Source organism: Loxodonta africana, chromosome 21 (genome assembly GCF_030014295.1).
Source record: "Loxodonta africana isolate mLoxAfr1 chromosome 21, mLoxAfr1.hap2, whole genome shotgun sequence".
Taxonomy (NCBI): domain Eukaryota; kingdom Metazoa; phylum Chordata; class Mammalia; order Proboscidea; family Elephantidae; genus Loxodonta; species Loxodonta africana.
The window spans coordinates 72,012,015-72,037,381 of NC_087362.1; positions in this window are offsets into that span (position 1 = coordinate 72,012,015).

A 25,367-nucleotide genomic window follows, 5' to 3' on the forward strand; every position below is an offset into this window, starting at 1 on the left:
GTCTTCCCTAAGTCTTCTGTGAAGACACCTCCAGCCAGCACTTAAGTTGCTGAGCTGTGAGGATCTCGAGCCTGCTCAGAAGTTCAACACTCCAGGCACAGAACAAGATGGGTTTTCAGAGCATCGGTCCAGGAGAATGCAAATTTCTTGAACGCCTTTTCTCCAGACTTTCCATAATTACCATTTATGTCTCCGGAAACTGTACCGTTGAACCCAGTTCAGGGTGGAAGCATTTTAGAGACTTTCTCTGCAGATGACATACGAGATACTAACCTTTTTTCATAGGCCCAGATGTTAAGTTCATTTTCATCACATTTATGCAAATTTCATTTGAACAGTAAATCAAAAGAAATCTTAAATCATTGTACACTATTTAAAAATCAACACTAAATCCAGTTTACTTGCAGTGCTATTAACATAAAGTCACAGTTAAGGGATGCAAGGGAGGCAGCAGATGTCACGATCCCTTCTTCCATGCCTGGGCCTCGGAGAAAGCCCAGGTCCTGGACGTCATCAGATCCAAATGTCTGTGCCTGGTCACCACTGGATTCAAGTTTTACCAAATCACAGGAATTATGGAAATCAAAGCCCTCTAAAAGTTTTCCAAACTTTGGAAAAACAGGGCTTTTAGGACAGGGTCCTATCACCCATGCCGGCATCTGGACAGGCGCACCAAGGAAGTTCCAAGGCAGGGCCCAACGGTAAGACTTCTGGCAGCTCGTTCCTTTCTGGGTGGGGGAAAACGTGAATTCCTAGGGCTCCAGGGGCCTGCGTTTGTCAAGGAGCTGGACGTCAGTGCTATCGTTACCAAGCAGATCAGTGAGGCGGCTAATGCTGGAATCAGGAGACATTTGCACTCGGCTATCAGAATGACATCATAAGTAAAGCAGCCTTCAGCCAGAAGCCCAAGGCTCCCCCAGAGCTGAGGCCAGAGGGCTGCCAGGGGCGCCCTCCTGCGACTCTCCAGGCTGAACACTGAGTCTCCTGCCCCTACCAGGCAGGGTAGTGGACCCACCGGCCATCAAGTTCCTCTGGCAGGCCAAACAGGAATTGGGGTTACACTCCCCACTCCCTCAACAAGCAAATGAACTTTCCCTCAAGGTTCTGATCACTGTAAATAATAATAGATTGTGTGCATTTTTAATAAAAATTGGGATTCTGTAAAACCACTTTCCCCGCCTGGCAAGGATTGGCATTTTCTGAATTTTCATGTTTGGGTCTAGAATTTATGGCATTGTCAACAGACTTGTCAATTTCTCGGTGACCCAGCAGTCTTTAGCAAGAAGCTCTACACTCTCTTCTTCCAGCAATAGAAATTGATGATGCTAGAGGAGAGGGGCAGCTAAAGGAGAAGCTGTTTCTACTCTTGTTTTGGTGGCTTTTCTTTCTTTTTAAAGCACAGCCAGTCACACACACACACACACACACACACACACACACACACACACGGCCAGAAACACAAACCTTAGAATAACAGAGGAGACATTTAGCAACGAGCTGCATCCGCGGCACGGCGTGAAGAGCAGCCAGCCCTGCTCGCTCGCGGCTTTGCCCTCCAAGGCGGCGGCAGGGTCCAACTACCGGTTCCAGACCCGAGATGCCCAATTCCGCCCCGCCCCAAAGATTGCCTCCCGAGTCTCGCTACAGGTACACGCGTGACCCAAACACCTCACCTGGCCTGAAAAGTAAAGAAACTGAGAAAAAAAGTTGTGCGAGCAGCCAGCCAGGCAGCCTGGGAGCCCGCGTCTGCAGTCAAACCCGGCGCGGGAGAGCAGCCCTGGCCCGGAGACCGGCCCGGCCGCGCGCGGCTCCCGGACGCCTCGCTCGCCGGCTTTGCGCTCTAACCTCGGGCGCGCCGAGCCCACCGCAGGGCACTTACTTGGCACTCGCTTTTGAGCGTTCAGGTCGTCGCGGTTTTCACTTGGGTTTTCAAACAAGTTTCGGAGAGGAAGAAGGAGGCCCCCCCAAAAAAATCCAATTATGCAAATGAGCTCCGGACTGGGTGGCGCGCGTTGGATCCGGCGCGGCTACTGTAGGAGTTCTCGGAGCAGCCTTAGGTCGGGCAGATTTATGGGGGCGCGTCACCGCTACGCCAGGTCCCACCGCCGGAGCATCTCGAAGTTAATTAAAGCGGTAATGTCCACTGTCCCGGCGACCCTCCTTGCGCAGGTTTACAGTTTCACCATCAAACCCGACCTGGCGGGGGCGGGGGCGCTCTCTCCCACGCCTTTCTTTCTTCCACTTCGTGCTCCCCCCTTTTTCCTCTCTTTCTCGCCCCCCTTTTTCCGCTCTTTCGTCCCTTTAGGTCGTCTGCCTTGCACTCGGTGAACAATGAACAAAGATGTGAGTGAGCGATGGGAAAGGATCGCCCCCCTCCACCCCAGCAGTGAGCAAAGCCGGTCTTAAAGTCAAAATCCAGTTGCTGATATCAGACTGGAAAGAAAACAGTGCATTCCGGGTCTAACCTCCCCCCAGCCCCGCCCCACCCCCACCCACATACTTAAAATCACGCACAAACCACCCCAAGTTCACCTAAGCCTTGGCTGGGGGCGAGGGCGCCAAGGCCAGGGCCCGCGGGGTTGCCCAACTGGCCAGGGACACTGGGGACGGGGGCGGCGCGGCGCGCACTCGGGCCACGCTCGCTTCCCGCGCCCCTCCCCTGCCTGCCCCACCAGCCCCCTCCCGGGTCTACACCGGCCAGCCGGGCCTGGCAGCCCGCTCGGGCTGCCGGCGGCTGGATGCGCTCAGCAAACGCGGCCCCTGTCGGATTTCTGCTAAACTGCACGGCGGCGGCGGCCGCCAGGAGAAGGCGCAGGAGGCACCGGCGGCCGGCACCGCGCGCACTCACCCGCCGGGCCCGCTGGCCCTTAGCCCGGGGCCGCCGGCTCACCCCCGCGCGCACCCCGGCTTCCCCGCCCGCGCCCCCGACCCAGCGGGCACCCCAGCGCCGCAGGCCAGGACGCCGCGCAGCCGCCGTGTTTTCTGCTAAAGTGAAAACGAAGGCGGCTGACAAATCACGTCTCCACCGAGTCACCCGTTAGACACAACAATATCCGGCAAACAAAACCCGGCCGCGACTGAGGCCGGCGCCCGCGGCTAGGACACCGCCCTGGCCCTCGGCGACATCCAGCCCCCTACTACTACTCCCGCCGGCCCCAACCTCCCCCCAAATGAACATGGCAGTCCTCTACCTAACTTGGGGGGTCGTGGACGTGTTCGCCAAGAGGCGGACAGTAGGATCGACTCACAAAACAAGTGAAAAGGGGGCGGGGGGAAACTAAACTTTCCACCTGTCCCCAAAGAAAGCCCTGCGGAGTTTCCTCGAAGAGTTCAAGGGAAGGGGGCTCGGCTCTCCCTCTGCCCCCCGCCTCCCCTTTCTTCCTTTTTTCTAACTTTGTGGCGCCTGCGTTTCCACCTTCCCTCACTTCACATACGTCCATCTATATAGGGCTATCTGTATTTTAAATTATTTGCAAAACTGCAACAGATGGGCGCGTCGAGATCTGGACACTTTCCTACTCATCATCAAAGAAATGCTTCCCCCCTTTTCTTTTTTTCTTTCTTTTTTTTTTTTGCCTAAAATACATCCCGAGTCACGCCTACGATATTTTTCTTCAATTCTTCATCTCCGAAAAATAATGTTTTGAAGCAAACAGAACGGTTTATCAGCAAAGATCATTCTGTCTCCAGTCCTCCATCAGAGCTGGGGAGGGATGTCCAGCCCCCCGTTACACTCTCCTAGGCGCCCCCCCCCGACTTCTCCCTCTCCCCCGCCTTCCAGCGCCCCCCACGCCCGCACTTCCTCGCTCTGATTGGCCTCACATTCCAGCCCAGGGCTGGCCGGCTCGGCTCCCTCCTTAACCTGTTACTTTTTCTTTCTTTCTTTTTTTAAAATCTTTGGGCCCGCTTGGCCTCAGGGCCCGGGCTGGGCCGGGACAGGTGCTGCGGGTGCCACCCGAGCTTGCAGACACCACGGCGTGCCTGGGGTCGTAGGTTCGGACCCCGGCGCCCCGGCCCAGCGGAGTCCCCGGCCTCGGCCTCGCCGGCTCCGGGGGCACAGAAGGCCGGAGAAAGCACAAAATGGCAGGTCTCAGCGGCCCTCGGCTCCCGCAAGTTAGACACATTTTAGCATCAACTAACTTTGATTTAGAAAAATATACGTGGTTACAAATTACCCTCTTCTCTGTCCCCGGCGGCGGGGCCGGAATCCCGCAGCGAGGGGCGGGGGTGAAAGGGAGCGAGGGGAGCCCGTGTCGCCCGCAGAGCAGCAAAAGGGGAAAGTCACTCCGGCAGAAGTTTCCGCGGCCGCGGCCCCCTCCCCGCCGCTCCCCGCGGCCCCTCGGAAAGTTTCCCGGGGCCTGCGAGCGGCGGGGGGCAGGCGGGCGAGCGCGCGGGGGGCGCCGGCGGGGCCCGAGCATGCGCCCCGGCCGCCCGTGCGCCCTGCGCGCAGCCCGGCGCCCGCTTTTCAAAGTAACGGTCCCGGGACTGCGGGCGGGGGAGGCGGCTGCCCGGCGCGGGGCCCGCTCGCCGCCGAAGTTCCCGAGCGCCATGCGATGCCCCGGCGCCGCTGCTTTCTCGGCTTTCCTCCTCTTCTTCCTCCCGCTGACAGCTTCTCTCGCCAACGTCACAGCCACGGATATTTAATTAGACCGTATTTTTTAATCGTGATGGGGCGAGAAGGAGCCGGGCGGCAGGCCTGGTCGAGATGGGAGGGGGGAGGAGGCCACGCCAAGAGTCCAAACTCACTTTGCCACCTCCGGGGCGCCGGGGCCACCCCCCCTACCCGCCGCGCCCCCGGGTGCCCCCCCACGGAGCGCCGCGCCCCACCATCCCCCCCCACCTTTGTTTTCCTTACCTTAAACATTGAAACGCGGGCGTCGGGAGCAAACTCGGGCACGTAAACGGAGCGTTGTAAAAGATTGTGTTCAATGAATAATGAAACATGTCCACATGATTGACTTGATCATTTTCCGGGGCTGAGGGGGGACGGGCGCCGGGCTCCAGCGCCTCGCTCGCCCACTCGGCAGAGCCCTGCGAACTGTTCCCAGCCCAGCCGGGGCAGGGCGGGCTCGGTTTTCATCTGCCTCTTTGCAGAATCGCCCCGTTCATTGATACTCATCACCCAGCCCCAACAGACATCCTCGTCCCCGGCTCGGCCTCCCCCTATCTGGTAGGTGAAATGCATTGTACCATTAAAAACGCTCTCCATTGTCGCCTGGCATCATTCACAGCAACTAGATAGGTCTTGCGGCATTTAGCTTTGATGAGCCAGAGACTGAACCCTTGATATAATAATCTACAAAGAATGGTGTGTGATCGTCCATTTTTTCTCTGTCTAGCAACTAAGAAACCATTTAACACAGCGCAGCTTGCTTCTGACCTTGAGCTCATGTAAACACACTTATTAAAATCTATCTATTCTCCAAGAGCTACATTCTGATTGTCAGACTCGTTACTGAGACATATATCAGCCCCTTCGCCTGTCACTACTTTGCATTCCTGCCTTTGACTAAAGAATTTTTTATCCAGCCGAGAGGGAGAGAGATTGCCACGGAGAGAGAGGAGAGAGAAACGGAAAAGGGTAGAGGGGACCGCGTAATTCTTACCTGCTCCTGAAACTATTTAAAGTCTGTTTCTTTTCTGGCGGGTGGGGGGGAAAAAAACTCCCGGGTGAATCTCCGTGGACCGCGGGACGCGGAGAAATCAGTCACAGCCCGGGCGTTTAAGGGAGTCATCAGCGATCAAATGACGTTGATCCGCGCTGTAACCTTGTGGCGTATTTAATGTAAATAAGGCAGTTATGTTGCCAATCGCCGCCGCGATACAAACGCCGAGAGGTCCTCAGCCTCGCCTCCCGCGCCTGCCATTAGAGGCGACTTTATTTACAGACACTATTTAGGAGATCATGATCATTCTAAAACAATAGTAGTGCCAAATGATTATGAAAATATGATTTTAATTAATCACGTAGTAGGCAAGGAAATTAGCATACGGTAATTAAACTTCAAGAAAAACGTCACGCAGGTTCTCTGCCTTATGGGTCCAGAATAATCAGGCGGTGGGCTCCAGGACTTAATTATCAAACAAAATAACTTTTTTAAGGCAACTTTGCAAGGTTAGTCCTCAAAGCAGACGTTTTGTTACAAAATGTAGGGCTAGGTAACCAGGCGGGGGTGCGAATGGTGCGCGAGGTTGGGTTTCTGTGAAGCAAGGAAGAGGGGGAAGAAGGGGGAAAAGCTGAATAATGGAATTATGGATTCTCTGTCCTGGAGTTGACAAAAGCTGGTGCCTCAAAAGCCTCTTTGTTATGGGATTATATAATGATCCTGGTGTCATTATGGGGGAAAAAAAAGATTCAGTAATAATAATAAAAGAAGTATCCAGATACACCAATGAGGAGCTTGTTTTAAAGAAAAAGCTCGCATGTGACATTGGGGCTCGTTAATAGCAGAAAGGCAGCATCCAAAAGAGTTGACAAATAAAAAAAGAGAGAGAGAGGGAGGAAGGGAGGAAGGGAGGGAGGGAGGGAGGGAGGGAGAGGAAGAGCAGAGGAGGGAAGGGGGGAGGGAGAGAGGCCTGTGTTGTGGGTGATTAAGAAGCGACGGAGACAGATTGATTATTTAGAACGCCGAGCCACAGGGACACTTAAAACATTGATTCAGGTAAGACTTGTTCCAGCCTGCCCGAACTGAGTTCCCCCAAGATGACTGGCGGGTTTCAAGCCAGGGCACTACCATACAGAAACAGCAAAGATACAGAGAAAGCACGCCACAGTGTCCCAATCATCACCCCCCTCCAGCGGAAGGGGCCGCTCAGCTGCAAAGCACCCGAGTGGGGCGCGGGGCAGACAACTTCGAGCGGAGAGGAGCGACTGGGGCGTCCGCACCTACGCGACCCGGCTGCCTGGGGCACTCGGGCCTTGGCCCTTCTCTGCCGGTGGTCCGCTCCCCAGGCTCGCCGTCGAGAGATACCGATGCCAGGCCTGGTCACCTTGCCCGCACCCTCGCACCCTACCCCTCGGGAACCCAGCTCTCTCTCTCTCTCTCCCTGTCCCTCTATTTCTCCTTACGACAGGAATTTGGGGCAGTGGAGAAAGAATCAGTTTTCCTCCACAAGCTAGTTCTGTGCGATTCTTAAAGTCTGCTGAAATCTATTCAGTGTTTTTTTTTTTTTTTAAATCCTTTGCCTACCCGAAAAAGTTTAGGAATTCACTCCGCATTTCCCAATCTGATGTGTCTGAAATTCTCTTTGAACAAGTTCCAAAATGCAAGTATTTTTTTTCTTGTATAGAAATTAGCATCGCAATTACATCAATGATATCACTATCTCTATGGGAATGATAGCCTGAGCAGTGGGGTGTTCTTTATCTCAATTCTTCGTGGATCAACTGATTATACTTTGTCGTCTTTTGAACCTGTTATTTTAAGTCAAGTGATTCTTTATAAGTGACAAAGAGCGAGCAGGGTCGATCAGGTCGAAAGGAAGTGGTCATATGGACTTGGAGAAAAGGCACTTTCTCCCCTAGAGAAAAGGGGTGCTGCTCGCCTTTAACCCTCGAGCCGCCGGCCCCGCCTGGGCCATGGGAGGCACTGAGCAGGGCCGAGAGTCCTGGCATCGCGCTGGGGCCCTGGGCAGGGCTCAGACGGGATGGGCCTGGACGGTGGCTGCCAGGCCGGGGCGCCCCTTCCTGGCCGGGAGGCCAGAGGTGCCCGCGGCCCTCCCAGGCCATGCGTCTTGGGGAGGGTCGCGCTCCGGGAGGCCTGCGGGACTTCGGCTGGTGAGTACCGCTGCTTCCGGGCCTCCGCGGTTTTGTGCGCCCCGGCGGCCCGGGCAATAACTGCCCAGGACCGGGAGGCGGTGCCCCAGGGCCTGAGCCCTGCGGGCACATCTGGCAAGGGTTTCGCTAACGCCCCCTGTCGGCGCCCGTGAGCTCTGCGTTCCCGGACGACTCCTTACACGCTGCTTTTGGCCTGCGTCTGCCAGGGGTGGGAGTAAAGGGGGGCGGGTAGAGGGCGCTGGATGATGGCCCGAGGCCTGTCGTACTCTTCAGGCCTAAACTTGGCGCCTTCCTGCTTCCCACAAAATCAGGGAATTTCCCCCATAGACTCCGCCCACCCACGAACCCCATCCCGCCCTCCCAGCGTGGTTTGCGGCCACTTCCACAATTCACGGCTCTGCGATCCTTTTTCTTTTGGCCGAGATTTCTCGGTTTCCCCACCCTTCTTCTCCTGGCTCTGACCCTGCCCCGAAGGCCCACTGACTGCCTCAGCTCTTCGGGTATTTCTCACTGTCCCTGCCTGGCCAGGGCTGGACCCTGTGCTTCAAAAGGCACCCAATCCCTGCATCAGGGAGTCCTACCCCCACCAATTGTCACAGCCCTCTTGATAGACACCCACTACAGGCCACTGCCGGTCCACCCCTGCAGCATCTTATTTAAGGTAGCTCGGCCACAACTGACACTCACTACCCTAGTAGATTCCGACTCCTAGCGACCCTATAGGACAGAGTAGAACTGCCCCATGGGGTTTCCAAGGCTGTAAATCTCTTCGGAAGCAGACAGCCACATCTTCCTCCCGCAGGGCAGCTGGTGGGTTCCAACCGCTGACTTTTCTTCGGGTCAGCAGTCCAGCTGCTTAACCACTGGGCAACCAGGGCTCCTTAAGGTAGCTCCAGCCTTTTGATTTCTTGAATCTGATGAACGCCATTCAGAGCCATTCAGAAAGAATCAGGTGAGTGATAGCTGTGGATGAAAATCAAGACGGAGGTATCATCTCTCTTTGGTAACTCCTAGACCAGCTGGGAAGCCATGTGTGGGGGGAGCTGCATAGCGCTTGGAACCATATCAAACAAACAGCAAACAAAGTAGAGTAGAACTGCACTCCAAAGGATTTTCATGGCTGTGACATTTCAAAAGCAGATCACCAGGACTTTCTTCTGAGGTGCCTCTTGGTCTTTTCAAATTGCCAACCTTTCAGTTAGTAGTCGTCACATGCCTGTTTGTGCCACTCAGGGACTGCTGGAGTCCTATCAGCACCCTTGTAGTAAGTGCCTGGCTTTTCCAGGTGACTACTTTGAAAGTAATACTTTCCGACTAATGGGTTCATCCTGATCTCTTTCATAAGGTTCTCAGAAGTGACTATGACTCATGAAGTGCTCCCATGCCACTCCTTTGGAGTTGCACTTCCCATCACAACGGTCCTCCTTTTGTTTTCACGTCTATGTTGCTCTTCTTTCCCCCTCATTCTCCTCTGCTCATCATAACTCTGCTTCCCCAGTAGTATCAACATGTTTAAAAAAAAATAGCCATTAAGATGGCCATCACCTATGACCACAGAGTGAAGGCCCACAGAGGAAGGTGCGCTGAGAGGGCTGCTTCTGCTCTGGAGCAGGTCAGTGGTCAAGGGACACTTGTGAGTAGAGAGCACCCTTCCCCCCAGCCTGGACCTCAGTTCCCCACTCCCCTGCACAGATAGCCTCCAATGACCTGTAAAGCTCCTTTGATCTCTGGGAGTCAGTGGTTCTAGAAAAACGGTGGCACTTTCAGGATGTTCAAGGAGAGGAAAGAGGCTGAGAGACCTGTAGAGGGGCACGTGTCAGGCAGGGAACAGGTCTGGATGCCTTTGGGGACACATCTGGCTTTGGAGAGTCCTCCTTGATTTCAGGTGGCTCAAAAGACCGTCTCCTCTGACTCCTTTGATCAGCCCAAGTTCACTTGGGCTTCCACAGTGAGGTCTCCTACTTTTGAATAAAGAGCTTTGTCTGCTGCTGAGGCGCTGAGTCCCTCCCCACGGAGGCGAAGGAGAAGCTTTCTCACTCATGGACATCGAAGTATGAATTGGCTTACAGACTCCCCTGATGGCAGGATTCGGAGGCTGTGCCTTCAGAGTGGAAGAAATTGGGGAGAACCTGACCTACTTGGCTATTCTGCCATGAACTGTTGGTCCCTGGCCATGGAAGCTCCTGGGAGAAGGCCAGTCAGGCTAAGGCTTTCCCTACTTCCACCATCCCCTTTAAAGGCCTAGAGTGCACGGTCCCAGAAGCCCCATAAAAGGCCGTACACCAATTCTGGCATTTCTAACAGAAGGAGGATGCTGGAAGTCAGTATAGTAGCATTCATTGTCCCCACAACACCTCTGTCTTCCAGCAACAACACCTACCTTCTCTTTCCCACTCTGAGGACATCTGGGTGGGGCGCCTATCTCAGGTTCCAGCCAATCAGTGCATCACAGCTCTCTAAAACTGTGATTGGTTCAGGGATAGGCATGTGACCTAAGCTGGTCCAATCAGAGTGAAACTTGGAGTTTTGTTTTATTTTTGGTATAAGCCAAGTGGAGAGGTTGAGTGGCTGGCTCACTGTAATCTCCATCTTCACACCAGGAGAGGAGGCAGGGAGCTTGTGGAGGTCACCAAGAGGAGAGTGAGTGAGGATGATGTCAGTACAGCAGATGGCAGAGCAGAGAAATGGAGAAATGTCCCCACTTGTGTTGTTTGAGCCCTTAATCTAGCCACACCTGCAGCCAGCTCCATCCCGATCAATCTCCTTTGTTAAACTAATTCAGTTTGCTCTGAGTTTTCTGTCACTTGCTACAAAATGAGCCCACATGTACTCAGCACTTGACAGAAATAGGAATGCCATGGCCAGGGACTAGACAGTTCAAAAATAAGGCTGAAGCAAGCATGACCCCAAAAGCAAAGCATGGCTCCCAAAGAACATGCCAGAATTCTCAAGAGCAAGAAGTACTTGCACAGATAACGGGAAATCTCACAAAAGCCTAAGATTGTCCTTAAAGCTACAAGTGGGCCTTGCTTTGCATAATAAATAATCCAGAAAAGACGTTTGTAAACTTAATTTTCGTAAACTGAATCTGAGTTACTGCACCGGGAGAGCTAGTTATTTAAGGCCTCTCAACATACAACATCTTTTGGAACGTGATTGGTCATGTTCTGAAGTAACAAATGAATGGTAATTTATTAGTAATTTTGATGTTTCTACATCACATTGTAAAGCAGGACCAAGCTGCTGTCTTTTTATAAGTTAAACAAAGGCCAAGAAAACGGGCTAAACCCTAGTAGCTACAACTCTGTATTCCGCTCCTTAGCAAGACTGTGGAGCTGGAATGTCCTGGATAGATCCCGGGGCATCAGCTCCAAGCCATGTGGCTGTAAGCAACGGCTGCGGTGAATTCTGAGAGGTCTGAGGAGGAGAAGGCCACGAAGCTGGTGGATTTTCTGGCCTTTGCTACGTTTGCCTGCCTGGGGGAGGGAGGGGTCAATTATATCACCCATAATAAGTTCGACTTTCAGGGAGCTTTTGAGACTATAAACTGAAACAAAATATCAAGTTATGAAAAGCAACCATTGGTGCAGATTCAGGAGCTAATTTTCTTAAGATGTTTCTGCCTTGAACACTCCCTTCCCATGCTGTGGAGCCCCGGTGGCGCAGTGGTTAAGAGCTTCGCTACTAACCAAAAGGTCGGCAGTTCAAATCCACCAGCTGCTCCTTGGAAACCCTATGGGGCAGTTCTACTCTGTCCTACAGGGTCGCTATGAGTCAGAATCGACTAGATAACAAGAGGTTTGGTTTTTTGGTCACATCCTGTGAATGTATCTCCCTGGCCCTGGATTTCCAAAGTTCCCATCTGTAGCTCTGATTTTACCTTGCAAGGAGTTGCAAATTCTGTTTGCCACTAAAAACAAAAAGGACCAAATATTAGGAAAATATCATTTTTCAGAAAATGTTATCAGCCAGCCAGCGTTTGGCTCACAGGTGGAACCTGGTCCATATGAGTTGGGAAAAAAATACCCCAGGAGGCCTTTCGCTGGAGTGAATACTGAGAGTTAGCACCCTCCAGGCGGCATTTCTATACAAGGAAGCAGCTGGGAAACAAATGAGAATAACAGGAAAAAAAAAAAAGAGAGAGAGAGAGAATCAGTTGACTTTAACCGATACCTGAGAGCACAGGGCTTCAGAACCACCTCCCATGGTGAGCTTTCCACAGACCTGCCCAGGGCATAGACCACGGCGCTTAGGGTAGGTGATGGGCCCTGGGAGACAGGACCAGTTCCCAGGGTGAGGCTTCCATTGGCTGTTCAGGGCACAGACCATGGACTCAGGGTGGGTGGGGGGCCAGAAGGGCTAGGTGGTTGGACTTGCCTCATCACTATAGAGACTTCGTTTTAAATTCTGATTCCACCAAAAAAAGGAGCTACTTCTCTTGAATCTTGGGGAACTAGAAAGAGAAGATGGGTGGGGGGAGCACTTGTGCTGAAGGTCAGGTATGTGTGTTGATGGTGCCAGACTCCAAGAAAGAAACAAAGGTGAATCAGATGCCAGGGTGGGGGCTGTGACTAATTGGAGAGGCTCTGGGTCTGGGTGTGCCTTTGCACCCAGGGCTCTTGAGGGCCTCCAGGTCCCCTAGGCTTCCTAGACATGGTGTCGGCTGGTGGAGCAGAGACGGGGATCTGGCACCAGAAGCCGTGGAAGGCAAGTGTGGAACCCCACTGGACAAATCTGACCATTTGAGTGAGCATTCGAGCCACAGTTATGTCCACCCCAGCTCACCCAGTCCTCCTCTAGCTCAGGATTCTCCAAGGTTTTGCTGGTGGGAGCCCCCATCCTACCCAAGGCTGGGAGCTTCCAGAAGGCAGACACCTAGCCTGATTTATCACTAGACCCCAGGCTGAGCCCAGCACCTGGCACAGTGCAGGGCATTAGGAAATGTTGATGAAACTAATCAAGGAATTAATGAATCATACATAACTAACACTCAAATAATTCATACAGTATGCCAGGCACTGTTTTAAACAATTTACCTTTATTGACTAATTGAATGAGTGAATGAATGAATGAACAGTGTTTGCTTAAAATGTGCTGCCAACACAGGTGTTCCTGGGTGGTGAAAACAGTTTTCAATCAACTACTGACAAAAAGGTTGGTGGTTCGAACCTACTCAGAAGTGCCTGGGAAGAAAGGCCTGGCAACCTGCTTTGGACAGGTCATAGCCATGAAAACCCTACGGAGCCATTCTACTTACTCTGCTGTATCTATGTATGTGTATATATATAGCCATCACTAGAAAGAGTGGCAACTTTTAAAACTTCATGGTTGTTTTCTGTTATAAAGTAATCCTTGATGCATATTGAAGAAAAATTAGAAAATGTAGAAATGTACCAAGAAGATGATCCTATCTCCCTTAACCTCACCCTGTTAGCCTTTGGTGTTTTTGCTTCCAGGCATTTTTCTGTGCGTATCTGTTATTTCTGACAAACTTTGGATCACTGTAGGAACAGTTTTGTGTCCTGCTTTTATCCTCTAGCCTGGTAAAAAAAAATGAGCCATTTCTCCGTATTGTTAAATACCCTTTGAAAACATGATTTTATGTCTACATAATGTTCCATCAAATGGATACATCATTTATTTAAACAATCTCTTACTTTGAAATATTTAAGTTTGGGAACATTTAAATTGTTTGCAATTGTTTCTAATTTTTTGTTCCCTCAACAGCCTTGCAGTGAGCACTTTCATGGGGAAACCTTGCTTGCACCTCTGCTTCGGTTCTTAGGTTCAGCTAATAGAGGTGAAATTACTGGGTCAGTGAGTGTGGAGGTGGCTTTTGAAGATCCTGATGGGCACTGGCAACTTTCTTTCCAAAAAGGCTGCCCCACATTGCACACCCCCCATTCACGTGTCTGCCTACCTTTTGCCCATTTATGCACTGGGGGCTTTGGGGCTTACATTACAGACTTGGAGGACAATGGTAGCCTTTAGGCAGTCACATTTGCTGCAGTAAGGTGGCTTTCTATTTCTAATGGTGGTCTGAAATTTTCAACAGGTTCCCGTGGCCCCAAGCCCCACCCCTCAGCTCTAGGGAACTTCTAGTCCCCAGCAGGGAACAAACAGAACTTTATTGACTTTAAAGGAAAGATTGTTTCTCTTTGCTTTGGCTTCTTGGATGGGTTGTGCGCTCAGGGGAGGGAAGTCCCCAGGCGGTAGCGGAGTCATTGCAGGTGGCTGGCCCTCCTCTCCTGCCTGCTGCCCTGCCAGATCTTCCAACTGTTCTTGCCTTTGGTGGTGATTTGCTTACTGCTCCAGAGGAGATGGGGGCAGGGGCGGGGGTGGGGGAGCACCATACAGCGGTTAAGAGCACAGGTTCTGGGACCAGTCCTAGGTCTGCCACTTTCAAGATGTGTTACCTTAGGCCAGTCACTGAACTTCTCTGTGCCTGAACCCCTACATCTGAAAAGTGAGCACCTACCTCAGGGGCTTGTTTGGAAAACTCGATGAATTAGTGCTTAATATAAACCCTCACACAGAGCAAGCATTTACTTCTTCTCATCAGTGATGTCAAGTGTTATGTTTCATTAAATGAGAATGACCATAGGACTTAAAATGCGCCCACACTAACTAGTTTATCGGAGTCCCTGGGTGATGAAGTTAACAGAGAGGTTAGAGGTTCGAGTCCACATGGAGATGCCTTGGAAGAAAGGCCTGGCAATCTACTTCTGAAATGTCTGCCACTGAAAATCCTACTGGAGCCCAGATCTTCTCTGACACGCACGGGCTCGCCATGAGTTGAAATCGACTTGATGGCAACTGGGTAACTAGTTTAGTGGCTCAGGGCTATACAGACACTGTAGCAGTGTCGGAGCTCCCAGTGTGGGCTAGGAGACAGGACACTCCACCCCGTACCTGGCCGTGGGAAAAGTCTACCAGCCACAGCCCCAGCCTCCTTGTGAGCAGCTCTTCCTGCAGGTGACATCCACTCACTCTTAACACCAACTCAGAAGCCCGTCCATAGCGTCCAGAGACTTCCTGTTGATGTCTGATTGTCCAGGATGGTCGTATTCCACATGCCCCATCCAGTACCTTCACCCCATCTTCCCAAAACTCCACCAAGCCCTTGCCACAAATGGCTTTCTAGTCTGGCTGAATCTTGAACCCACTCACACACCCAGGGTGGGTTCCTTCTCTTTTGCAATGGCTATTTGCAGGTCACATGTTTTCAAAGGAAAGCTTTACTTTGTGGCTACACGTAACCTGGCCCGATTCTTGCCCTTTGCCTCTCTTCTCTAACATCTGTGGAATGCCTGGTGGGCCATGGGCGGGTGGTTTATGAATTACTTATTCATCTTTTTACGAGTGTAGAGGCAAAGTAGGCCTTCCTGATGTTGACTGGTGGAAATACAGTTGCTAGTTAAGGAAAGTCCAGTTTTCCAGCGGCGCTGATCAACAGAATCCCTAGCGTAAGAGTCAGGTTACAGCTGCACCCCCCTGAACACACCAACCTCCACGGTGCCACCTTTACAAGCAGCTGCCTGCGACTCAGGCTGTGATACCCACACTATGAATTGCTCAGCATGAAATCCACCCAGACACCCCACAAAGCCAAGTACAACTTTTTGAGCCAAGGGCCGGCAAGTCAACACCCTGGGATGTTTCTGTTTAAAGCCTGCCTGGCCTTTATGACGAGCACTATGAAAAAGTGAGAGTTTCTGATAATAGAAGGCTCACTTCCATCCTTTAAAAGTGCCAGGCCCAATGGAAAGCACCAAGAGAAAGAGGGCAGGACAAACGTGTCACCCGCTGAGTGGCAGCAATGCATGGCAACTACAGAGCTGAACACCCAGAGAAACCCAAGCTAAGACAAAACGTTTGCCAGATGGATACTGTCACCGGCTTTCCCACCGTGTTCCAGAATACGTTGTTTCATTACAAAATGCAGCATGTCAGAACAGGTATTCCGGGAGCTAATTCCTAGTGGAGAGCCTTTTTTTTTTTTTTTAAGATTACTTGTAAGGATGCAAGCTTGCACCTGTGAGGATTAAAACAAGCCCAATGGAGGGTTTTAAAGGTGAAATTAACAACACGAGCCCTTGGCACTGTGATGTCCTCACTGGTCAGCCAGAGGGGCTTTGCTGAGGGAGGAGGCCGTGGAGGGGCTGCTGCCCTTTTGACTTCCAGCCTTAGGTGGTGCCTGCATGCAGAGCGTTTGGGTGAGAAGTGTTGGCTGATGACCTGGACATCGTGAAGGAGGAAAGGCTGGGATTTGCACAAGGGTCCTGCAGGTGCAGGGTAAGGTGACAGGCAGCAGCCACAACCCAGAAGGACACAGCATGCTTCGTGTGGCACGTTCCTAGCTCTGGACCAGGCTCTATGAGGACAAGGAGGGTGGTAAAGTTGGGGCTCAGGCCTTAACCTTGGCAGAGGACACGGTGCCTTCTACCCAGTTCTGCATCCACCGTGCACAGCTCAGCCTGACTTCCAGCATTACATCGGGAGCTCACCAACGGCAGTGGTGGGTCTTCTCTTCAGTGCATCTGTAGCGCTGAGCTCAGGCTGCTACATCTCAGGGACATGGACGTGGCTCCTAAATGAGTGAGTGAATTACCTGGTGTGGATACCTTGCACTAGAATACTACTTCCATGTCCCACAAAATGCTAGTGTTAGGTGAAAGGAAGTGGGGGCATTGGTGCTCCATTGGTAGAATTCTTGCCTTCCTTGTGGGAGACCTGGGTTCGTTTCCAGGCTAGAGTACCTCATGCATAGGAACCACCCTTCTGTCAGTGGAAGCTTGCATGTTGCAATGATAATGAGCAGGCTTCAACGAAGCTCCCAGACTAAGATGGACTAGAAAGAAAAGTCTGTAGACCTACTTCTGAAAATTAGCCAATGAAAACCCTATGGATCACAACCGTCTAAACCTTTGGTAATGGGGTCACCATGAGTCGGGCTGACTTGATGGCAGCCACCACCAACAACATGTGAAAGAAAAGGGTTTTATAATTTGAGAGACTCTCCACTGATAAAAGTTATTTGATTAATTTGACAGCATAGTCTGAAAGCAAAAGAGCAAGGTACAAAATTTTGTTTACAACATGATCCCTATTTTATAAACACACACACGTAAATTTACTCTTACCTAAGGCAAGCGTGTGCACTGAGAATGAACCAGAGGGCATTACCACCAACGTGTGGATGAATTTCCTTGCAGCCTTTTTTCTATGCCTTTACGATCCATACATGTTTGTTACTTATATATTATGCAAAGAACAAACCAAGGGCTGGGAGGAAATTCACCCACATATTCATGGTAATTCTGGATGGCGGGATTCTAGGTAATTTAACTTTTATTGCTGATAGATTCTGTGTTTTCTAAATTTCATATAATGGGCATATCAACAAATCTTTTACGTTGACAAAACGATCCACAGTACAGATTTGGAGAAGGGTGGAACAGTGGGAAATCTCTGGGGAGAGGGAGACACCTGCACCAGGTGTGCTGTGGACAAAGTTGTGAAGGACTCCCCACCAGCTGAGCCCTTGGGGTGGGGTGGGGTGGGGCTGGCCTGTTGAGTCTCTGGGTTCTCTGCTGCATACCAATACCAAGCACAGTCCAGCACCTAATAGAGCCCTGCAAGCCTGGGCAGCTTGTCCTTGGCATAGGCTCCATCCTTTGGAGAAGAGAAGAGGCCGATCAGCTCAATCCACTGAGCTGATTGACCTCTACTCCTCCCCAAGTATCAGGGGCCTCAACCCGAGCATCTCTCGTTTGTATAATCTGTTTGAGTTTACCAAGGACTGCCTCACCTGTATCCTCATTCCCACCTCTGGACAGCCAGGACAGGGATGAATTATCTTCACTTTATTGATGCGGAAACTAACATTTAGGGAAGTTAATGTTATAGATTGAATTGCGTCCTCCAAGAAGATACATTGACGTCCTAACCCCTGTACCTGTGAACATGACCTTGTTTGAAAATAAGGTCTTTGAAGATGTTCTCAGTTACCATGAGGTCATAATGGAGCAGGGTGGTGTCCCCATAAAAGAGAGCAAGAGACACAGAGAGATACTGACAGAGGGAAGACCGCCACGTGGCTATGGAGTTGTACTGCAGCTGTAGACCAAAGAATACCCGGGGCTACCAGAAGCCGGGTAAGACAAGAAAATATCATCCCCTAGCACCTTTCAAGAGACCATGGTCCTGCTGAAACTTAGATTTCGGACTCAGCCACCAGAACTGTGAGACAGCGAATTTCTGTTCTTACAAACCGCCCAATCCGTGGCCCTTTGTTATGGCAACCCTAGGAAACTAATTCGGAGAACTAATACAAAAGGCAATTAAGAGGTGAATCCCAAGTTGCTCTGGCACTTTCCACTGCTGAACACAGACTTAATCCTGACCACTACTGAACACAGGCTTAATCCTGACCAACCTCTCAGCCAGACAGACAGGGCCAAGCTGGAAGTGAAAAGGGGCGAGGTACCCCTGAACTTACTCCAGAATGTTTACAACAGGACTTACCCACAACTCACCTCTCTGCGGTACAGACCAGACTCGTGCCTTGAAGGAATTGCCAGGTGGGCAGGCTCACCTCCCACCTGGCAGAGCGCTTATCTTGAGCTTGCACAGTGAGCCACAGGGAGACACCATCAGAACCTGGCTGCTGTGGGACACCCTGGTTTCCATCAGGCTCTGTGCTGAATTCTCCCAGTGCCACTCCTGATCACTGCCCTCCTTCTCCACCCCACTCTGTGCTCTGGAAGGTGACTTCTGTGGAGTCTCCTCTGAGCTCCCTTGTCATCAGGCTTGAGTTCAGTGAAGCAGTGGGAGGCACCAGCAAGAGACTGGAGGGGGCTGGAGGAAGGAGAGTTTGGGTACCCCTCCCCCTACTCTCTCCCAGCACGCCAGGGCACCACAGTTGTCAGCTACTCTAGCTATGGCCATCAGTCCTAACGGCTGCCCCTCCTGGGACTCTACCTCTCAGCTCTGGGAGCTCTGTCCCTGGCTTTGCCATGTGTGGGGTCCCTGTCAGGTACAGCCCTGTGCTCATTGCTAAGGGTACAAAACAAACAAAAACCAAACCTGTTGCTGTCAAGTCAATTCCAACTCATAGCTACCCTATAGGACAGGGTACAACTGCCCCATATCGCTTCCAAGGGTAGCTGGTGGATTCGAACTGTTGACCTTTTGGTTAGCAGCAGTGCTCTTAACCGCTGTACTACCAGGGCTCCAAGGATACAAAGAGGGGTAAAATGGCAGTCTTAGGGTTAGTCCTTGGGCACTTTGCCTCCTTTGTGGGTTCTCTCAACCCTGCCACACTAGACTCACATCAAGTATCCCCTTGAGTGGGCACATTTTTCCTGCTGGGATCCTAACTTATTCAGGCTCTACTGAGTCGCCCCCAGCTGGTGCGTCCAAGCTAGATAATTAGTCCTCTGTGATATTGCTCTGGGCCTCAGTTTCCTGATCTTCCAACTGGGGCAAATAATAGCCAACATGATTTGCTTGTTGCTAAAAGCTGAAGATCCTAGGAAGTGCTTTTTTTTGAAAGTGCCTACAAATTTTAGGGTTAAAGGGGGAATTTAGAGATTATTCCCCAGGATCTCCTGAGCATCGCTGATGAAAAACCATTACCCTCCAAGCTTTCTTTTCTGAGATGTGGCTGCGAATCAAGAAGAAAAGCAGAAATGTCTTTGAATGGCATCAACAGCTGACTGCAAAGCCTGAAGTTTCTGTACTTAACTCAGGCCTCTCAGATGCTCGGTTAAAGCTCCTGATGTCTTACTTTACACATGATTCTAATAAGCCTGGAGTCCTGGTTCCTGGTCCACAGTCCGTTAGAAGTAGTCATTCAAAAAGGGAGAGAGGAGCTACAAGAGACACCCTCACTAACAAGAATGAACACTGGAAGGACCCAGAAATCTGCAGGAGGTGGACCATAAGACTGAATGGAGCAGAAGAGCCGGGTCGTGAGCGGAGGGCAAGTGCCCCGGCACGCCCTGGGAGCCCGAGGGCCGCATTCCCTCCCGCCCAGCATCTGAGGTTCACAGAGGCAACCCGGAGCCATTACGGAAAGGTTAATGGTGCTCCACACTCTCCAAGTACGAAAGAAAGGAAATGTGCACTACATCTCAGAAATATTTCCATCTGAAAATGTTACATGAAAATAATTTATGGCTCTATCTGGGAAACTCGGCTATCTTGATCTCATTCCCTTTGGCCTCCAGATGGACGAGCTTTTGCTGTTCCTGGATGTGTACATGCTTGCGGGAAGTCAGCATTTATTGAGTGCCTACTGAATGCTGGGCGGTTCAAGTAGGCACCAGGGAGGAGGGATAGCAAGGAAGAAAGGGCTGAACCGCGTCCTCAAGGGTTTGAGGAGGGGTGTTTTCACCAGTAGGTAAAGCTGCAAGACCTCCAAGAATCCTCACATGGCCACACCCACGCTACCTGCCCTGGCACCTGCTAGGGGAACAGCTATAACCGGACTGCAGGCAAGACTGACTCGGGACATTGTAGCCAGGAGCCCCTCAGCAGCTGGGCTCCCCAGTCCGCGCCCCTCTCTAGGGCCTGTTTTTATTATAAATATTTCATTGTTTAGGAGCTTGGGTTTTAGCTGATATACAGCATTTGGCAGGATTCCTCTCTAGCATTTGGTAATAATTCCATACCAAATGCTAGGGAGAAACTCTCCCAAATGGAACAGCTTCAAGCCAGAGCTCTTAAAAAACTGGAGCCTGAGAAAGTCGCTGCATCTGAGCCATCCCTGGCTCCCCAGGGCCAGCAGAGGAGAGGAAGAAATGGGATTCTGGGCCAGCTTTGCATGAAGTCCTCATTCTCCTCTCGTGAAACTTGTGGGCAAGCTGGCCCAAAGGATACCCAGGTGATTTAAAGTAGGCTATGCATACAGTTGGTGGGCCATAAATACTGCTGAATTAACGTACGATTAAAGTATGCCCATTCATTTCCTCCAAAATACCGTTGTTGTTCTCTTACTCTGACCCCCCACCTATGACAGCTTCACATTTCCTTTAGAAGAAAATGAACGTTAAGCAAACCCACGGAATGAGACTGCCTGAGTTCTGGCATCTCTGCAACCTACTCCAACAGGGTACTAGCCACCAGTAAAATGGGGACAGTAACCCCTCCTCACTGGTTTGTGGGGAGGATCGAAGGTGTCATATACATGGACTGCAGGGCATAGTAAGTGCTCAATAAACATCGACCTTGACTTTCTGGGGACTCACCATGTGCAGAGTGCTTTATGTGATCATCTCACCTAGTGGGTATTTGAAAAGGAAGGGGAGGCTCTTTCCTGGGAGTGCTTCTTGCCCAAGGTGGTTGTTGGGTGCCATTGAGTGGATTATGACTCATAGTGACCTTATGTGCCAAAGTAGTACTGCCCCATAGGGTTTTTCTAGGCTGGAATCTTTATGGGAGCAGCTCAACAGGTCTTTCTTCTGAGGAGCCTCTGGTGGGTTTCAACCATGACCTTTTTGTTGACAGCTGTATGCTTAACTGTTGCACCACCAGGGCTCCCTCCTTCCCAAGAGATGAGAGACAAACACACCCCAGGACTGCTGTGCTGAAGGCCCTATCATTTCCACTCCATCTCCCCAGCTTGGAGGGGGTGGGCAGGAGCAAGTGCGCGAGGACCACTGTCAGGGATGGAGGAGAACATTTCCTGCTTGTTTTCATTCCAGCTGCCCCCTCTAGGCATCGTCTTCTGAGTAAAGCAAGTTTTCAGTCCCCAGGAGAGTGTAGGAAGCAGAGAGCACAACATTGCAGAGGAAGCAGCGATAAGACCCAGCATGCTACAGTAAGTCGGAGCAGCTGCCAGGTGATGCTCAAGAACCACTAAAGCCAAATTGTAATTCTCACACCAACATGAGAGTGGAGTTCTGGTCACACAGTGGTTAAGAGCTTGGCTCCTAACCAAAAGGTCAGCAGTTTGAATCCACCAGCCACTCCTTGGAAACCTTACAGGGCAGTTCTACTGTCCTGTAGGGTCGCTATAAGTTGGAATTGGCTGGATGACAACAGGTTCAGCTTGGTTTTGGTATTGTGGTAGCATCCCTATATCTCTTCAACAAGTGCTACTTGGACCTGAGCTAGTTGCTTTCTTTCCTTTGTTTTTTACTGCAATGTATTCTGGTGTGGATTTTTTTTTTTTTTTTTTCTTAATATTACTTGGGACTCTTTGTGGTTCATGATTCTGAGTATACATGTCTTTCATCAACTCTGGAACATTCTTCTCACCTATTGTCTCTTCAAAAAGCAGCTCTTTCCCCTAGTCTCTATTCTATACTTCTGGAACCTCTATCAGCCTTGGGCTGGACCTTCACTCTGTTCATCATCCCCCTTAACTGCTCAGGTTTTCCAGCTCTTTATCGCTCTGTGGTATCTTCTGTGTAATTCCTTCAGCACTGACTTGTGCTCGACTGATTTCCTGTGCTGCCTCAGGGGATTTCTGTTTCTCTCCACCAGTTCTCCTCTGACTAGAAGGCAAGCAGAGCACTTGAATGTGGAATTTGGCAGAGGATCAGCTCCTGAACCCTCCAGTTCAGAGCCAACCCCAGTGGGGACCTGTGCCAACCTCCTTGCTTGGTGATGTCCCCACAGATTCTTCGTCTGGCTCCTCTGACTGTAGCTACCCTCCCTGTGAGTCTCTTTCTCAGAAGGAGCCTGGGAGGCAACCTCAGGTGAAATACTGGAGGCTACGGATGGTGCTGTCCATTCTACCAGCTTGCAAACACACTCAGCAAGCAATGGGAGAGGCAGCCACCATGAAACAAAGTGTGCTCGCACTGTGGTTGTGAGCGTGCCTCCAGAGTCAGACAGACTCAATTTTAAAGCCCAGTTATGCCGTTTTACCAGGTACATGACCTTGGGCACCTTATTAACCACTCCAAGCCTCAGTTTCCTCCTCTATAAATGGGAATAGTAAATGCTCAAGGTTGCCATAAGGATGGAATGGTCATTCATAAAAAGGCTTTCTTCACCTAGTGCTGATACTCGACAAGCCCATTATAAACGTCATTTATTAATAACAGTGATATTTGACGTTCATTTATATTGACATACCATTGCATTGCTTTATTTATCTCTCTGAAATTATACACAGGACATTCCACTTGCATTTTTATTCTAAGATGGAACAACCCTCTTCTTCTCCCTTCCTCCTGCTCCGCAACTTTTGGTACAGGTGATGAGAAATTATAAAGAGATTTAGATTTAGAGCCAGACAGAGGTGGGGACACAGCAGAAACCCAGAGGTGGAAAACCTCCAACCACTATCCATCAAGTCATTAACCGAAGAGTTATCTCTCCCACCTGGGTTAGCAGAGCTGGTACAGGCCTTCAGCTCTTCCCCATTCATCCCTGATGAGCTTGCCAGGGAGCAGCTCTGATCCTGGAGCCCCATGAGAGCTCCAACCTACATCTGAGGGCCCTCAGCACCCCTGTATCCCGGAAGCCGATGGCTCTCCCACCGCAGGATCTTATGCAGGATTGAAGGCTTGGAAGCCAGAAACTGCACCCTTCCTGTCTTCAAAACATGGCTTCCCCAGGTGGTGCCTGCTGATCCTGAAGAAACAAGAGAGCAGAAAGGCACCCTTCTCCCAGAGGGGCGTTCTTGCCCCTGCTGCAGTTCCTCCATGTTCCAGCATCTCAGAAATGTGAATTCTGAGGCAAGTTATGGAGCTTAAGTTACTGCTGACACTTGACTGGAATAACTGTTACGTAAAAGCCAACACAGATGAATCGCCTGTAGGGAGTTGTCTGACTGCATGAGTTTTTACACATCTTTCAGCTAAATCAAAGATCCAAATGCTAAATCTCACACTCAGGAACATCAAGTGGATTTGTGACAGTCCCTGGAGGACTCGGTGTCCATAAACCAATGAATGAATTACACTGATCCTGGTATGTAGTTTCTCATCTGTGACTGATACAATATTGATAATATTCTTTATTTCACTTAACTCCTTCAGGGCCGCACTGAAATACAATAGTCTTGGATTATACTACACTATGATGAAAATAATGATCTAAAAGCAAAATAGCTGTAGAAGGAAAGGCCTGGCCAACCTTCCCCAGACCCAGACCTGTGTCCAGTCTTCTCCTGGGCTTTACAAAGCCAAGTCTTTCCTAGCCCAACAAAGGGAAAATGGCTATTGAAATACCTGAGTTATCACCACCTTGCTAATGTAGGCAGATGACATGACCAGGTATAGTCTTGAGGGAAATACAGGGTGTGTACTCTCTCCTGTGGTTCCCTACGTATGGTTTCCTTGTCTGGCATCCCTTCTAAGTTTTGTCCAGTGTATCGATAAGGATGGGCCTGGTTATGCTGTGGTAACAACAACAACAACAAAACCCAGATCTCAGTGACTCAAACGGCAAATATTTATTCCTCACTCTAATTACATGTCACCCTAAGAAAATTTTTTTTTTTTTTTTTTTGTCTTAGGTGAGCTAAGACTCTGTGTTATTCTCACTCTGAGGTCCAGGCGGAGGAAGCTGCCAGCCTCAAGAACATCATGGCCACAATGCAAGGGGGCTGGAGCATTTGAGAGTCTGACACCGATAATTAAGTACTTCCACTTAGAAGTGACAACGCCACTCCTGCTCACTTTCAGTGCCCAAAGTAAGTGGTGTGGCCATGTCCACCTTCAAGGTAGTGAAGTGTACTCTTACCATGAGCCTGGAAGGAGAAAACCAGGTATATAAGTGTACGGCACTAAGGACTAGCAAAGACTGCACTTTTTGTCACCAAATGTTGTGGCCATTGTCTTTCTCACACATATTACACTTTTCAGCTTCAGGCTGGTATGGTTTCTCTTGTTCCAGAGACACATAACTAAAAGACAAGCTATCCAACAGCACCCCCACCCACATGCACCCAGTATACAAGGGTAAAACAGAAGCAGAACAACCAATTCAGAAACGGAAAGAAGGGGAGTCTCCAGCAGACTCATGTCCATAAAAAAAAACATAGCTATTCTAAAATCCTGCTGGACAGATATTTTGCGGGCCTTTTTTACTCTGGAATAAGCCTTGGTGGCATGGTGGTTAAGAGCTTAGCTGCTAACCAAAAGGTCGCAAGTTCTAATTCACAAGTCACTCCTTGAAACCTTATAGGGCAGCTCTACTCTGTCCTATAGGATCGCTATGAGTCAAGATCTATTCAATGGCAACGGGTTTTGTTTTTCTTTCTTGTTTTTACCCTGTAATGGCTTCATGGTTAAGCTGGGATTGTGCTCCATGGCAGTGGCTCCCTGGCCCCTGACTCTGTCGTCTGGAAGGTTCTTCTTTCACCTTATCTGACATGTGTGCTGGGCAATATGTCCTCCTTGAGAACTGAACAGTTTTTCCAAACACTCCTACCCTTGGAGGATTAGGAGACCAAAGGTAGATTTAAGTCTCATATATTTCAAAAACTCAGGCTGATAATTCTTTCGGAAATATAATTCACTTAAAATGTAGTAGCATATCTACTTACTAACCATGCTCACTGTTCTTTCTGAGAGAAAGTCCTACAAATCACTACATTTCTTTGTTTTTTTATCCTCACATCTCTTGC